Raw genomic sequence first — 14,758 nt, forward strand, 5'->3', positions numbered from 1 at the left:
AATCAGCAAATTAATCCCCTAATGAGATTAACTGAGTGGTAACTGAAGGTGGTATGTGTGGCTGGGGGAGGTGGGTCTTTGGGGGCATGCTGTTGGAGTATGTTTTGTTCTGGCAAGTGGAATCTCTCACTCTCTGCTTCCTGGCATGCTATCTTGAGCTGCTTCCCTTAACCACCCATTTTCACCATGATGTTCAATATCACCTCCAGCCCTGAGGAATGGAGCTGGCTGTCTATGAACTGAGACATCTAAAACCACGAGCCCCCATATTTTCCTCCTTAAAATTGTTCTGATCAGGTCCCTTGGTCACAGCAGCAAAAACAATTACTAAATTATGTGTCTTGAATTTTGCCAATTTCTTCTAGATTTTCCACTTTATAAGAAATACAAGTTTTCAAAATAGTCCTTAATGATCCTCTGAATTCCAGAAATATCTGTTGGCATATTTCCTTTTTCTTTTTTTGGAGGGGGTACCAGGGATTGAACTCGGGGGCACTCAAACACTGAGCCACATCCCCAGCCCTATTTTGTATTTTATTGAGTTGCTTAGTGCTTCGCGGTGGCTGAGGCTGACTTTGAACTCGAAATCCTCCTGCCTCAGCCTCCTGAGCTGCTGGAATTACAGGAGTGCGGTGACACTGTGCCCAGCTCATATTTCCTTTTTCATCTCTAATTTTGTTGATTTGGGTCATACGTTTTGGTTAATTTAGATAAGGCTTTATCTATTTTTATCTTTTCAAAGAACCAGTTCTTTATTTCATTGATCATTTGTATTATTTTTTTATTCTCTATTTCATTAATATTAGTTCTGATCTTAATTATTTCTTGTCCTCTAGTGGTTTGTTGTACTTGTACTGCATATCTGATCAAGGTCTTAACCTCTACCACACCACCAACTTAGTTTACTGTTTATTGAGTGTTCAAGGTTATGTACCCTGCTTTTAAGGCCTGAAGTTTTGTTTTTTGTTTTTTTACTACATAAGCTAATCTGTTGTTGATATATTTATGTAATTTTTTTTTTTTTAATGTGGTTCTGGGAATCTAACCCAGGGCCTTACACATGCTAGACAAGCACTCTACCACTGAGCCATGATCCCCACCCCAGTAATTTTTTTATTTTCCAAAAGATCACACAAAAGTTGGGGAAAAGAAGGAAGAGGGTCAACTAGTCTACGTCAAAATCTGGGCTGAGGAAGGATAAAGAGTTGCCTAAAGAAACTGGTAGCTGGAGCAAACTGGAGAGAACAAGGTAGCTACTGGTCACCAGCCTGGGTTAGCCACATCAGGGATACCACTGAAGGGCCCAGGGGCCACAGAGCTGCTGGCCCTACTCTTTCCTCCTTTTCAGGAAGCAGAGAAACAGAAGCTCACTCTTTAGACATGTTCTTGATGGTGCTCCTTGTGCTCCTTCATGGCCTTCTTCCAATTGCTGCCATTGAATTCCTCAGTGACCACACTCCAGCTAGGTGCCCTCATGCAGGCAGTATGGGGCAATTCCAAAGCCACCCGGGTTGGAGCGGGGAGTATAGAAGCTCTGAACACCACATCTCTTGCAGAAGGGATGCTGGGCTTTGTGTGTATTGAGTGTGTAAGTGGTTATGCTCTCTGCTCCCTTCAGGAGCTTGAATCGAGAAGCTGGAACAATAAAGTGTCTATTCTGCTTCTTCTTGCAAATACTGCAGTTGCAGTCACAGATATGTAAGTCTGCTGAGGCCCAGACTTCAAAACAAACGGCTCCTCAGCGGCAGCCTCCTGTGTGCTTCACCAGGCCCTAGTATTGTCCAGCAGGTGTTTGGTGGCGCCCTCGAAGCTCAGCTTCTGCTGTTACTGGAACGTTTTCCAGCGCTTCCACTGCTTGCCCAGGTCCAGCGTGGACACCGAAGACGTCCAGGTCGCGGGGGGTGGTGGTGGCGGCGGCGGCTCCTCCGGGCCCGCCTCCTGGGCCCGCGGCAACGAAGGCTTCGGCCCAGCTTCGCCGACTGCTGCCTACTGGCCTCCAGGCTCCCGCTCCCGGCCTTGCTGGGGGCCAAGGAGGCGACCTTTTCTGCCCCCTCCTTAATCATTTTAATAATCAATTTTGTCGTCCTTCTGAGAATTTGATTCCCTTCAATATTTTTGGTTCCTGTTTTGGGGGCCGTAAATTTTGGGGAAGAAGGTTTGTTTGTCTGTGTCCCCATGTTTCCAGAGGTCTTAGACTTGAGATGGATTCCCTTTCCTTTTTTATGAGGAAGTCCTTTTGTTCTGCACTGTCCCTGTGTCTTAGCTTCCACGCGCAGCTCAGCATAGTCTGTTAATTTCAACCTTGAGTGCCTTAATCTGTCATTGCAGCAGGAATGCTGATTTAGTTCACTCTTAGAGATCTGAGGTTTCATAGTGTTTTCCTCGGAGTCTCCATCTTCCTCCCTCTTACTCTTCATACAGATGCCAGGCCTATTCATTTAGAGCCCAGCCCTCATGTCCTCATTTAACCTGAAGTACCTCTTTGAAAGCTCTTTCTCCAAATACAGTCACACTGGTGGGTAGGGCTTCAGCATATGAATTTAGTAGAACAAAATTCAGTCCATAATAGGTGGTCACTGAGCCACAAGGTAGCTAAGAGCAAAATCTCATGTTCCTGAGTGCAATAGTCCCTGGGTACAACTGAAAAGGGACATGCCTTCACCTGTATCAGAATGGTTAAAATGAAAAAGAGCAAATAATGTTAAGTTTGTGGGAAAACACGACCTCTCATATATTGCTAGTAGAAGCAATTTGGCAGTTTCTTATAAAATTAAACATGTTATTACTATACAACTCAGGTTTTGAACTAGGACACTTAACCCCCAGCATATTCAGATAATGCAGACTTCCTTGATTACTTATTATTTAAATCCCGACAGGTCTATAGTTTATGGTTCATCACTTCTACTTATGTAATTGACCAATACAGTGACACCTTTTTCATAAAAAAAGAAAGAGGGTAGGAAAAAAGGGAAGTAAAGGAAAGGAAATGGAAGGAAGGAATGAATGGAGGGAGGGAGGAAATTAATTAATTCTCTCTTTGCTGATCTGTGGTCTTATAGGTCTCTCAGAATGACTCAGCATTCCTTCCTCTCCAGGAAATGTTTTGCTGAGTCCAAGGTCTCAAATCCAATCTGCTTTGTAGTTTTTTTTTTTTTTTTAATAATAGGCAACTTTTCCTAAAAGGTAAATTTTTGCATATTTTAGAAAATTGAAGAATTTTTTAAAATCTAAAAGCTGGAGAAAGGCATACTTGTACAAAATTACTTTGTTACACTGTAAATCTGCAAGTGATAACAAAGTAGGATGGGTTACAATTCATCAGTAGATCATGACCTGGGAGTGGTAGCATGGCAACCATGTTCGAGCTGCGGTTAAATGAGTGACCTCTCCAGTAGATATGCTAACAAGAGCACGCCCCTTGTGAAGGTCCAGAACAACTACCAAAGTGAGTGCTTTCAGTGGTTCCCTGACCCTTGAACCAGGCATGTGAAGAACTTGGCACCTACCTTGTAAGTGATTGGGTAATTTGGAAAGGGAGTGGGAAATGTGACCCCATGCCCATGGCAGGGAGTCAAACAAGGAAATTAAGGAACATGTCTCAGAAGCCTTTAAAAAGTCAATTGTAGGTCTTTAAATGCTCTCTCTCTCTCTCTCTCTCTCTCTCTCTCTCTCTCTCTCTCTCTCTCTCTCTCTTTGTGTGTCCCTCCCTCTCTGTGTTGGAAATAAAATCCAGGGCCTCATGCACTCTAGGCAAGTACTCTACCAATGAGCTACATCCCAAAACATTATTTTTCAAGACACTTCCAAGAAGGTCTGCATGGTCAAAATTTTTCATGAGTTTCATTATTGTATTATTATTTCTGTAACAATACTAACCCCTTGTTATGGTTTGGGTGTGAGATGTCCCCCAAAAGCTCACATGTGAGACAATGTAAGAAAAATCATTGGGTTGTGAGAGACTTAATCCAATCAGTGATTTAATCCCCTGATAGGGGTTAACTGAGTGGTAACTGAAGTGGTAGGGTGTGGCTGTAGGAGGTGAGAACTGGTCATGGCTTTGGGTATATATTTGTATTTGTTGAGTGGAGAATCTCTCTGCTTCCTGATCATGATGTGGGCTGTTTCCCTCTGCCATATTCTTCTACTGTGATGTTCAGCCTCACCTTAAACCCTGAGGAATGGAGTCGGCCTTCTATGGACTAAGCCTTCTGAAACTGTGAGCCCTGAAATAAACCTTTTCTCCTCTACAGTTGTTCTGGTTCCATCTTTTGGTCACAGCAGCGAAAAAAAGCTGACTTAAACACACCTAATTTGCTATTTTATCTGTGCTGGTGTTTGTACTGATCATACAAAAGCATTAGTGGGTAAGACTGCTGGAACCTTAATATGAACCAAAGTATGACATCAAACTGAATTAATAGTCGATGGGTTTTCAGTGTCCATGTACTTGCAATAAAACAAACGAAAAAGCATCAATTGGGCTGAGGAGGGACTCAGTGGTAGAATACTTGCCTATCAGGCACAAGGGTTCATCTCCACCACCACAAGCAAACAACGAAGAACGTCACACTGATTCTCCATGGGGCAATAAACATTTTAAATGGTATTAAATTTTATCCTTTGCATAATTGGCTTTTTAAGCATCTGAGTGAAGAAATGGAAGATAAAAGTAAAGCACTTCTGCTTCACACTTCAAGGTATTACTTGTCTCGGAAAAAGAACTTTCAACTAAACTAAACTAAACTAGGTGTCCCCCCCAAATCCCCCAGAGAACATCATTTTTTCCCAGACGGATTATTCAGGTTTAGATATCAGATAAACTTTATTTTTTTAAATGAGAAAAGCAACGAAAACAACTATTTGTTGTCAATGGTAAAATTCCAGCTCATTTTCTTTCTTCGTTCTTTTTTTATACTGAGGGTTGAACCCAGGGGTGTTCTACCACTGAGCTACACCTGCAGCCCTTTTTAGTTTTTATTTTGAGACAGGGTCTCACTTGGTTGCTTAGGGCCTCATTATATTGCAAGGCTGGTCTTGAATTTGTGATCCTCCTGCCTCAGCCTCCTAGGTCGCTGGGATTATAGGTATGTGCCACCATGCTTGGCGACATTCCAGCTTTCAGGTGAAATTAGGATTTTGGAAAATGTGAATCAGTCACTCTAAACTTGATTTCTTTCCAAGCACTAAAGACTTTTCTGATGAGGTTGATGAGATATCATAAAGAATGTGATTTTTTGATATCATATAATAAATGCATCAACAAAAAAAGTGGAGAATTGCTGCTGTAAAGTTTAGATTGGGTTCTTGACCATTTTGGTCCTTCTTACTTAAAAAATTGGTACAAATTACATACAGGAAAATTTTGAGTTTCTGTACATGAAAGAGAGGAACAGCTAAACTGCTAGACTGAATTTTGAAGTTGTCTGTGAATATCCATGGTCACTTGAGAATAAGATAAGACCCATTCATCTGTTAATAGCATAAATATAGGACTCCTGGGAAATTTAGTTCTATTTTTCTTGAAGTTTAATTATAAGAGAAAGATCTAGCACATTCGAAATCCACATTCCTTCTGGTTTTACCGTATTAGAATAGTTTTTGAAATCACGGAGATTCCTGGTTTGAAACCCAGATCTCCCCTCTTTCAATTGCGTATTATGAAAATTATGTCTGTGGATCTCCAGCATAACCTACAGTGCTGTCCGTTTCCTGGTTTATAAACCTTTCTGACCCCTCTTGTGATGGATGTTGGCCTGTTTAACCAGTCGAATATGGCAGAAGTGATAGTAATTCCCAAGATTAGGTGATAAAAGGCTGCAACTTGTCAGGAGCTCTTGCTTGTCCTTGGATCAGAGCTCTGGGAAAAGCAGCTGCCATGCTATGAGGCCGCTCAGGCCATCTGTGGAGAGGCCCATGTGGGGAGAATTGAGACTGCCAAAAGCCATGTGGGTGAACTTCAAAGCAGATGTTAGCCCCAGTCAAACCTTGAAATGACTTGTGCCCTGGCTCACAATGTGTCTGAAATATCATGAGAGACCCTGAACTAGAACCACCCAGCTAAGTTGCTCCCAGGTTACTGACCACACAAACTATTTGTTGTTTTAAGTTTCTATGTCATGAGAGTAGTTTATTGCACAGCAGTCAATAATGAACTAATACGAGGGACTTAAACACTGCTGTCATTCTTTGAAATGTGTCCTAAGTTTTCTAGGAATGTTTTTCCCTAGAAATCTGGTGAACATTGACTCAGTTGTCTTCATCTAAAATAGAAATATCAGATCCACTAAAGCCAAAAATTTTTTTCCTTGAAATAAGACAGAAATTTGTGATCTGGTACAAACTTATAGAGGCTATAGTTTGGATCCTAAATGTCCCCCCAAAGCTATTCCCGCAGAATGGTGCTTGGGGGAGGTGATAAAACCTTTAAGAGGCAGAGCCTAGTGGGAGGAGCTTAGGTCACTGGGGGTGTGACCTTAAAGGGGATTATGGGGCCCAGTTTCCTCATCACTCATTTTGGCTTTCTGGCTATGAGGTGAGTGTTTTGCTCGACCTACCTTCTACTACCTTGCCACAGGTCCAAAGGCACAGGGTCAATCAATCATGGACTGGAACATACAAAACTATGAGCCCAAATAAGACTTTTCTTTTCATATCAGCATTTCTCTGGCTTTGGTTGCCTGGTGTTTGTTCTGTAGTAGACTTGCTACCTAGCCTCAGGTATTTTGTAAAAAACTGACTACAACATGTTCTTTTAGGTTATAGTTTTCATCTATTTTGTGAACTTGAATTTCTGGCATTATTCAATAATATATAAGGATTTAATCTCTACACAATTCACTTTTTCTGTTAATATCAATTTGATACAATCCTTTTCTGTGGTTCATTTGTTAAAGATAGACGAATGAGCTGGTATAACTTTTCTAATTTCATGATTCTAGAGCTTTCTTTTGTTGTTTTTACAAAGTGATAAAAATTTATAGCAGTGAATTCCTCCTGGTTCTTTCTCTGTCCTGTTCCCCCAGCTTTATCTGGATCTTCTCTTTCCTTTGTCCTGGTTTTCCCTGTCCTCCCCAATTAGGATTCTACCATCAGCATTTTCTCTTTCATGCAGGGTCTTCATCATGTAAAGTTGGTTTGGTTTGTTACTTTCAAGAATTTGTAGGCACAAATCCCTGACAGGTAGTACATCCTCAAATCTTCCTAAAACCCTTCTGCAGTTTCTGCAGTTATTGTCAGAATAGTCCAAAATGCTTTCTAGAGTGTCTGAGAGTTTAGGAGTACTTAGGAAAACTTAGAAGTTTTCCACCTTTGGATTTGTTCTCTTAGTTGTTCTGATTGTTATTTATTTGTTTATTCATTTGTTTTCAAGTTAACAGAAACAAGTCTTTTTTTAAGTAACTTAATATCAGACAAATAAAACTTACGGTTCTCATGACAGCAAATATATAATATCAGTGTTTTGAACATCTTAAGTTAAAGGCCCTTTATCATAAAATATAAGGTTTAAATTTTATTCAAATGGAGTTTATCATCCCTATAACCTCCCTACATGTACATAACAATAGTAAAATTAGCAAGCACTAAACTATATTGGTAATCTATCATTCTTAGTTTGTGGTTTTTAGAGACAGTGTATGCATGTAATATATGTCAGTTCCTTGTCTAATTAGTCGCAGTGTACAATGCAGCGAAATACAAAATACATGCTAGGTATTTTGCTAGGTATTCCTTCATATCTGCAAGACAGCAGCTAGAGATTAACTTTAGTACTGATGTTTAACTATCATATAAGCAGTTAGTATTACATTGTAATATGCTACCAAGGCAACTTTTTACTAAAAAAATCAAAATAAAAACCATGATTTGTAAACTTTTATATGACATTTAACCCTTCAAGTGGAAATGAAAAATAAAATTTGTCTATTTACTATAGAATACACATAGAATTTCAATTTTTGTTATACCGGAAAAAGAGTTCTTTTGTGTTGGGGAAATGATACTTCTTCAAAAAATAATTAGTAGAAAAATCCACCAGTATAATGTTTTGTCCTGATACCAGCACAAATTTGGGCACATACTAATGGTGAAGCCATAGACATACAGACATCCATGGGTGAAATGTACAAGGGTATTTTAAAGAAATATTTCCTCATAATTGGAAATAGTTTTGAAATAAAGTAAACCAATTTGAGGTCATCACACACAGCTGCTCTCATGAATTATGCCAAGGGCATAATCTCCTTCTCCCTCCCCTACAATACTAAAAAATAAAAATATATTTATCATGTACAAGACAAAAAGTGACAGGGATGCCTGAAAATGTTGACTGAGCTTGGGAAGAAAAAGCAATGCATATTGCCATGCATACAGAAAACTATATATAGCTCAAGGAAGAGAATGATTTCCATTTCAGTGGTACTGATGTCAGCTTTGAGGGTGGTACTGTTGACTCTGCATGGCTCTTCTCCAATCCAGTTCCTCCTAGCCAGGCAAAAATGATATGCTGAAAGAATGGACATTTTTTTAAGCTGTCTGTTTTATCTCAACTCCCTAAGGTTTCCCTCCCAGTAATGGGAACAAAGCCCTTAAAGCTGTTCTCTGTTCCCAAACAGAGAGTAAAAGAGTAAATTGAGCCTGATAGCCAGATAGTGCTCAAACAGTAGGATTACCAGAAACTATTGACCAGAATCTATAGCCTGTTGTAAAACATTGTGAAACATGTTGTCAGCAAACCCAGACCCCCTTTCAAATTTCCTGGCAGCTTTGTTCACCCTTTTCCCCCTTTCATGTGTGACCCCTCCCGATGTGTGGTTTCTGCCTTTATAAACCTACAAGATTTTCTGCTAGGGACTCGACTCCTGGAGTTGGGTCCCAGCGCGCTGGAATAAACACCTCTTGCGGTTTGCATCAAGTGACGCCTCCTGTGGTTGATTGAGGTTGCCGTCCATCCATGGGACAGAGTTGGGGTTTCCTTTTTGGGGGCCTTACAATGCAACTATCAAAATGATGTTCCAGTTCCACAGAGTCCTGCTTTGGAAGCAATAGGCTGGCTTATTGGACTAAAGGTAGCATAGGTAACTTTTGATTTGGACATAAAGTACCACCTGTAGGTTCAAAAGATCTTGCAGTTGACTCTCCTACCTTTGACTCTTTACCAACATCTGTTATCACTGTTTTTATAGAAAATTGTACAGATTCAGAAACTGTACTGCTGTTACTACCCAATTCCCAGGATGGGAACAAAATTTTTCTTCTGAACAAAAATCTCATTGGAAATGATTTTAAGAAACATTTCTATTTTTCTTTGAAATTAGTTTAAATTTATGATGCAAATTTAAGAACATAGACAAAGGTAGAGAAGTTATCTTCTCTAATTCCACCTCCCATGCACTAATTTTCCACAAATAATAACATATGACTGATAAGGAAAAAATCCTGAAATTTTCTAAATTTAATTAAAAAGGCCAGAGGATGGAGGGGAAGCAAGATAAAAGAAGTTAATTAGTTAACAGGTTCTGGGGCAAGCAAACAAGCAAAACTTCTCTATACACCTGAATGTATGTTGAAATCTTGATTCAGAATCCTGAAATGTGGACAAGCAAGGTGCCATCGCATTCTGCATACCAACCAAGGAGCAGCAAAATACTTCTCCTTTTGGATAATACTCCTATTCCAAAACTTTGACCCGTCTGAGTTGTCCAATGTAATCAATATTTGCGTTCTTTTCCCCTAATTTTCCTTAAAAAATACTCTGGCTTTTTAGACTGGTGGATGCTTTTCCAGCTGTTCCCTAGCCTGCTGCTGGTAGCTGTAGACCCTTGTCCCAGGACTAGTCCTTCCTTTCTGGCTAGAATCTAGTGGCTCAATAAACCATTTTAGTTCAGGGACTTCTCGCAAGAGTTTTGGTTTAATATAACGAATCTTATTTCATTTTAACATTGTATGTTTCTGCTTTCCTTACAATGGATTATTTTGAAGAAAATTCCAGATAGCATGCCATTCATTTTCTATTTATTCTCTCTCTCTCTTTCTTCAGTACTGGGGATCAAATCCAGGGGTTCTCTATAACTGAGTTACATCCCCAGCCCTTTTTATTTTTTTATATTCAGACAGGGTCTTGCTAAGTCACTGAGTTGGCCTCAAACTTGTGCTCTTGTCGCCTCCCAAGTATCTGGGATTACAGGTATGCACCACTGTGCCTGGTTTTAATGGTTTTTGAATGTCAAAATTTATTCATATTTCATTATTCATGTTTTAAAATCTGTTTTCCTTTTTCTTTCAGCTGTCATGACTACTAATTCTGAATAGCAAATAACCACAAAGCTTCCTGTCATGAATAAGTTAATTTTTTCCTCACTGTCTTCACTCACAAATACATCCAGACCAAAAATTTAAGGGAGGCTTGGTTCAAAATGGCAAATTACATAATGCCAGACTGTGATGTTTCAAGTTGTTAGTACACAATGGGGGCTTTGCTTTCACACATCTTAGAACAATTGGGTCTATGGAGGGACTACAGAACTGAACTAATTAAGAAGAGGTGTATTCTTAGAGATTTATGGAAAGATAGAGTCAAACAATGAAAATCAAACTAAATCAAACAAAAACCCAGCCATCTATCCAGTTCTCAACATCAGAAAACCTGAGAGTCTTCTTAAATTCCCCCTTTTTCTGTACACAGCACAACCTCCAGCCCAAGTTTCCATCCCTGTTTCCTTATTTCCCTACTCCTACTTTTCTTACCTTAGCCCAGGACTTCATTTTTTTCTTAGACTATGGCAACAAGCTTCTAATTTCTCTTGAACTCTAATCTCACCCCCTGAAGTTGATCCTTCAGAAACCGCTCATGTGATCTTTCTTAAAAGTACATCTATCTGGTTGGGGATATATGGGGATATAGCTTAGTTGGTAGTGTTTGCCTAGCATGCATAATGCCCTGGGTTCAATCCCCAGCACCACAAGGAAAAAAAAATTACATCTATCCATTTGACTCTTCTGTTTAGATGCATTTAGTGACCTCTTGTCATTTAAGGCTAAATAAAAACTCCTCTTGAAATAACAAGGTTGCTTATGATCTGGATCCTATTTATTTCTTTAGTCTCTTCTTTTTCTCTAGACTGTTTTCTTCAATGCTTTAAATCATTTTGGAGTCCTTCATTTTTTTTTTTTTTTTTTCTTTTTCTGGGCAGGTTTGCCTACACTGTCTCCAATTCCTGGGCTTAAGCGATCCTCCTCCTTCAGCCTCCTGAATAGCTGGGACTACAGGTAAGCTATGCATTCTTATATATTCTTCTTTTTTCCTTCCAAACTATCCCCACATCTTGCCAGTGAACTCTTACCATCAAATCTTAGCAACCTCTGTTCTGACATAAAAACCAAAATCAAAACCAAACAAAAAACATGGCTTATGAATCAAGAGGAAACGGAACTATTATTTTGGACTTTAAATGTTCTGCTCATATTATTGGGGTTCAATATCGATCGATCCCCGGAGAGTCAAAGTGCACACACGATAATTCAAGACACACAACGAGGTTTTATTGCAAGCTCGAGCTTGGACCACAACCAGCCTCTCAGACCACTACAATGGCTGAGTGGGGTGTGGCCCGGAGAGGTGAGAAAGCACTCTAAGAGATTTTCACATACAAAAACCTGTATATTTTTGGTTAACATTTGAACAGCTAAACATTTGTCCTCTTTGGTTGGGTCCCGCCAATCTATTTGAATCTCACTGGGTCCTGCCAGAACTGAACAGTCCTGGAGGAAGAAGGGAGGAGGGAAGGGGCGAACTATGCAGGAGATGAGTCGGGGCTAGGCCCCCTTGTCCTTGATAGATAAGGTTCCCGGGCAGCTGCCCATTTCTCGGACAGATATCTCTTAACAGCCTTGATAAACACCTGGGGGCCCAGTACGTCCTGTTTGTCCTGTATTGGCTCTTGAGGGTAGCACCTGCGTGCCCTTTCCTGGGGAGTTTTACGGGCCAGTTCCCGAAATGGCTTGTTCATACAAGATGGCTGCACAGATGTCACCTTGTTCTCAACAATGTCTCTTATTTTATTCATCCCTCAAAAGCCTTTATTCGTGTACAGCCAGAGAAACAACAGTTGTATCCCATTTGTGTATGATGAATCAAAATAAATTAAAAAAAAAAAAAAAGCCTTTATGAAGGAATTTGGGGTGTAGTTAAGAGGTACAGCCTGTGCTTGGCATGTGTGAGTCCCTAGGTTTAATTCCCAGCCCTAAAAAAACAAAACAAAAACAACCCAAAACCTTCAAAAGTATGTCAGGCAAGTACTGTGTCTGTGGATAAGTAAACTGAGCAGAAGCATCGGCCAGTAAGTAGCAGAAGTAGGAGACACGGGAAAGTTCCAACAGGCATCATTTTATTGTTCTCCCTGAAAGCGGGCAGCAGTGCCGCAGGAAGCAAATTTGCCCTTGCTTCATGTACCTCCCTTTCAGAGTTCACAGCAGGAGAGATGCCCTTCGTTATGCAGATTTTCGACCTTTTTTTTTTCTTCTTTTTGTTTTTTAAAGCTGTCATGACGGCTAATTCTGAATAACAGGCAACTTAAAGGCTTTCTATTGGGAGAAAGTTATTTATTTTTTTTCCTTACTGAATTCACCCACAAATGCATCCAGGTCAAAAGTTTAGGGAAGCTTAGTTTGAAATGACATTTGTGTTTTGTTATGGTAATTTTTCATTTTTAAATACATAAGTGATTGAGTAGTGAAATCCTGCTTACTGGTTAGAGGTCATGAGAATTCCTCTCTATCTAAACAGAAGGGAATTGGATTTAAATTATTAGATGGACACCGGCTTATAGAGAGTGGGGTTAGGGAAGTAATGTCTGACCTTCACCTACCCTTGAACTGGAACAGCAGTCTACATTTCCAAAGACTCCAAGAGTTTCGATTTGAATTTCTATGGTGACACTTGTAAAGATTGATCATCTACCCTGAGTGAAGATGAAAGAATGAGGGTGAGAGGTTATGAGCAGCCAGCCCTGGCAGCGCCAGCGGGAGCTGACATTCAACCAGAATAGCCCCAAGAATTTCCAATATTTCCTGTTGCAATCTTTAAATAATTTTTGTGTTTACATTTGATAAACAAAAGTTTAGATATTCAAGTGTTACAGCATCTGCTGTCCTACCTGCAAATACCAAGATTGATTTAAATAAGATTTCCTTTTTTCCCCTGCAAATTATTTTTCTTCAAGTTGTGAGAACAAATTTAAGGTTTTTGATGAGTGCTCTTTTTTTATGTGAAAGATACATGAATAATAAAACTAATTTGGAATTATTTTTAAAATTTCATTTTTAATTGAGTAATAATAATTATGTTTATGGGATACGATGTGACATTTTGATACCCGTCTACACTGTGGAATGATTACATCAGGCTATTTAACATATACATTGCCTCACATACCTATCATTTCTGTGTGGTGGGAACATTTAAAATCTACTCTTTTCAGCAGTTTTGAAAAATACATTATTATTATTACTATTATTATTTTGTAGTGCTGGGAATGTAGCTCACACCTACTAGGCAAGTGCTCTTCCTTAGAGCTACAGACCCAGCTCATTATTAATAACATTCACCTTGCCATGCAATAAGAGCGCCAGAACTTACTATACCTATCTAATTTAAACTCAGTATACTTCCAAAATTCTGAAACCTTATTTAAAATTTTGCATTTTTAGAATGTAATCTCTTTTTTTTTTATTTATAATTTATGTGTCAAAATTAAACTGATTCATATAGGTGAATGTTCTTCCTCAGGCTTACAGTCATTCCTATTCAATGACATAATTTTGAGAAAATAATTAAATAGAGCAGATTTGTTTTTCAGGATGAAATAGAAGAGAATTTGGGTATTTAGGAATTGAAAACAAAATAATAATTGAACCCCCCAGAATCATGTCTGAGAATGCTGAAACTTTGCCTTTCTTGAGTGAAAAATACCTAAATAAGAAGTATGTTAGAAGAGACCTCTTGTGTTTACAACAGCTTACTACAGTTTAATTTAAAACATCTAACTGGGAAGATGGAATAAATGTATTTTCCCTAGTGCTTCCAATAACTATAACTCAATAAATATAACTAAGAACCCTGGACATTATGTATAAAACAAACACAAGATGCTGATATGTGAAGAGAAGAAGGCAGACTGGGTAGAGACAGGGCCAGAGGGGCAAATTCCCTTCTTTGATTTTTCTTTTTGACCCATTCTGGGCTTGCAGTGAAAGAAGCTGAACACCCAGAAATACCATGAATCCATGAATGCAGGCAAAAAACAAAAACAAAACAAATGACAAAAAGAAAACAAAAAAACAAAAGCTCAAACACAAGATACTCTCAAAATCTGCTGTCTCTAGCAGAAGCACCAAGGAATGGGTAATTAGGGAGACAGGAAAAGATTAGACAGGGGACTGGGGATTAGCTCAGTTGGTAGAGTGCTTGCCTAAAGGCCCTGGGTTCAATACCCAGCACCATCACCAAAAAAAAAAAAAAAAAAAAAAAAGAAAGAAAGAAAGAAAGAAAATTATTACACAAAAATTGCTCTGCTCCAGTCAAACATCACAGAAAAAATTGAAACTCTACCTCTCCCAAAGTCAGCAAAAGCCAAATTGGAAGCCTAGACATCCACTGTTTCCAGGTTGTAATTGGTAGTGGCACCAACCTACCCCTCCAGTCCCTCACTGGGCTGGCATCAGAGAAAGCAGAGTTAAGGAAATGAAACTTTCATCCCTC

General features: G+C 39.3%; 1 long non-coding RNA gene and 1 pseudogene across 2 annotated transcripts in view; one reads left to right on the forward strand and one right to left on the reverse strand.

Annotated features, from left to right (window-relative positions):
• Positions 1-1,367: 1,367 nt before the first annotated feature.
• On the reverse strand, positions 1,368-2,438 carry LOC306669234 (centromere protein V-like; annotated as a pseudogene). Its single transcript has one exon. The product of its transcript is annotated as a centromere protein V-like (transcript).
• Positions 2,439-4,120: 1,682 nt separating this feature from the next.
• Positions 4,121-14,758, forward strand: part of LOC306670062 — a 117,126-nt gene continuing 106,488 nt past the window's right edge. The window contains exons 1-2 of the long non-coding RNA XR_013766308.1: positions 4,121-4,219; positions 11,193-11,268. This is a non-coding gene — a long non-coding RNA (uncharacterized lncRNA). The remainder of the gene's footprint in view (positions 4,220-11,192; positions 11,269-14,758) is intronic.

The sequence above is a fragment of the Sciurus vulgaris genome (assembly GCF_902686455.1).
Source record: "Sciurus vulgaris genome assembly, chromosome: 9".
Classification (NCBI taxonomy): domain Eukaryota; kingdom Metazoa; phylum Chordata; class Mammalia; order Rodentia; family Sciuridae; genus Sciurus; species Sciurus vulgaris.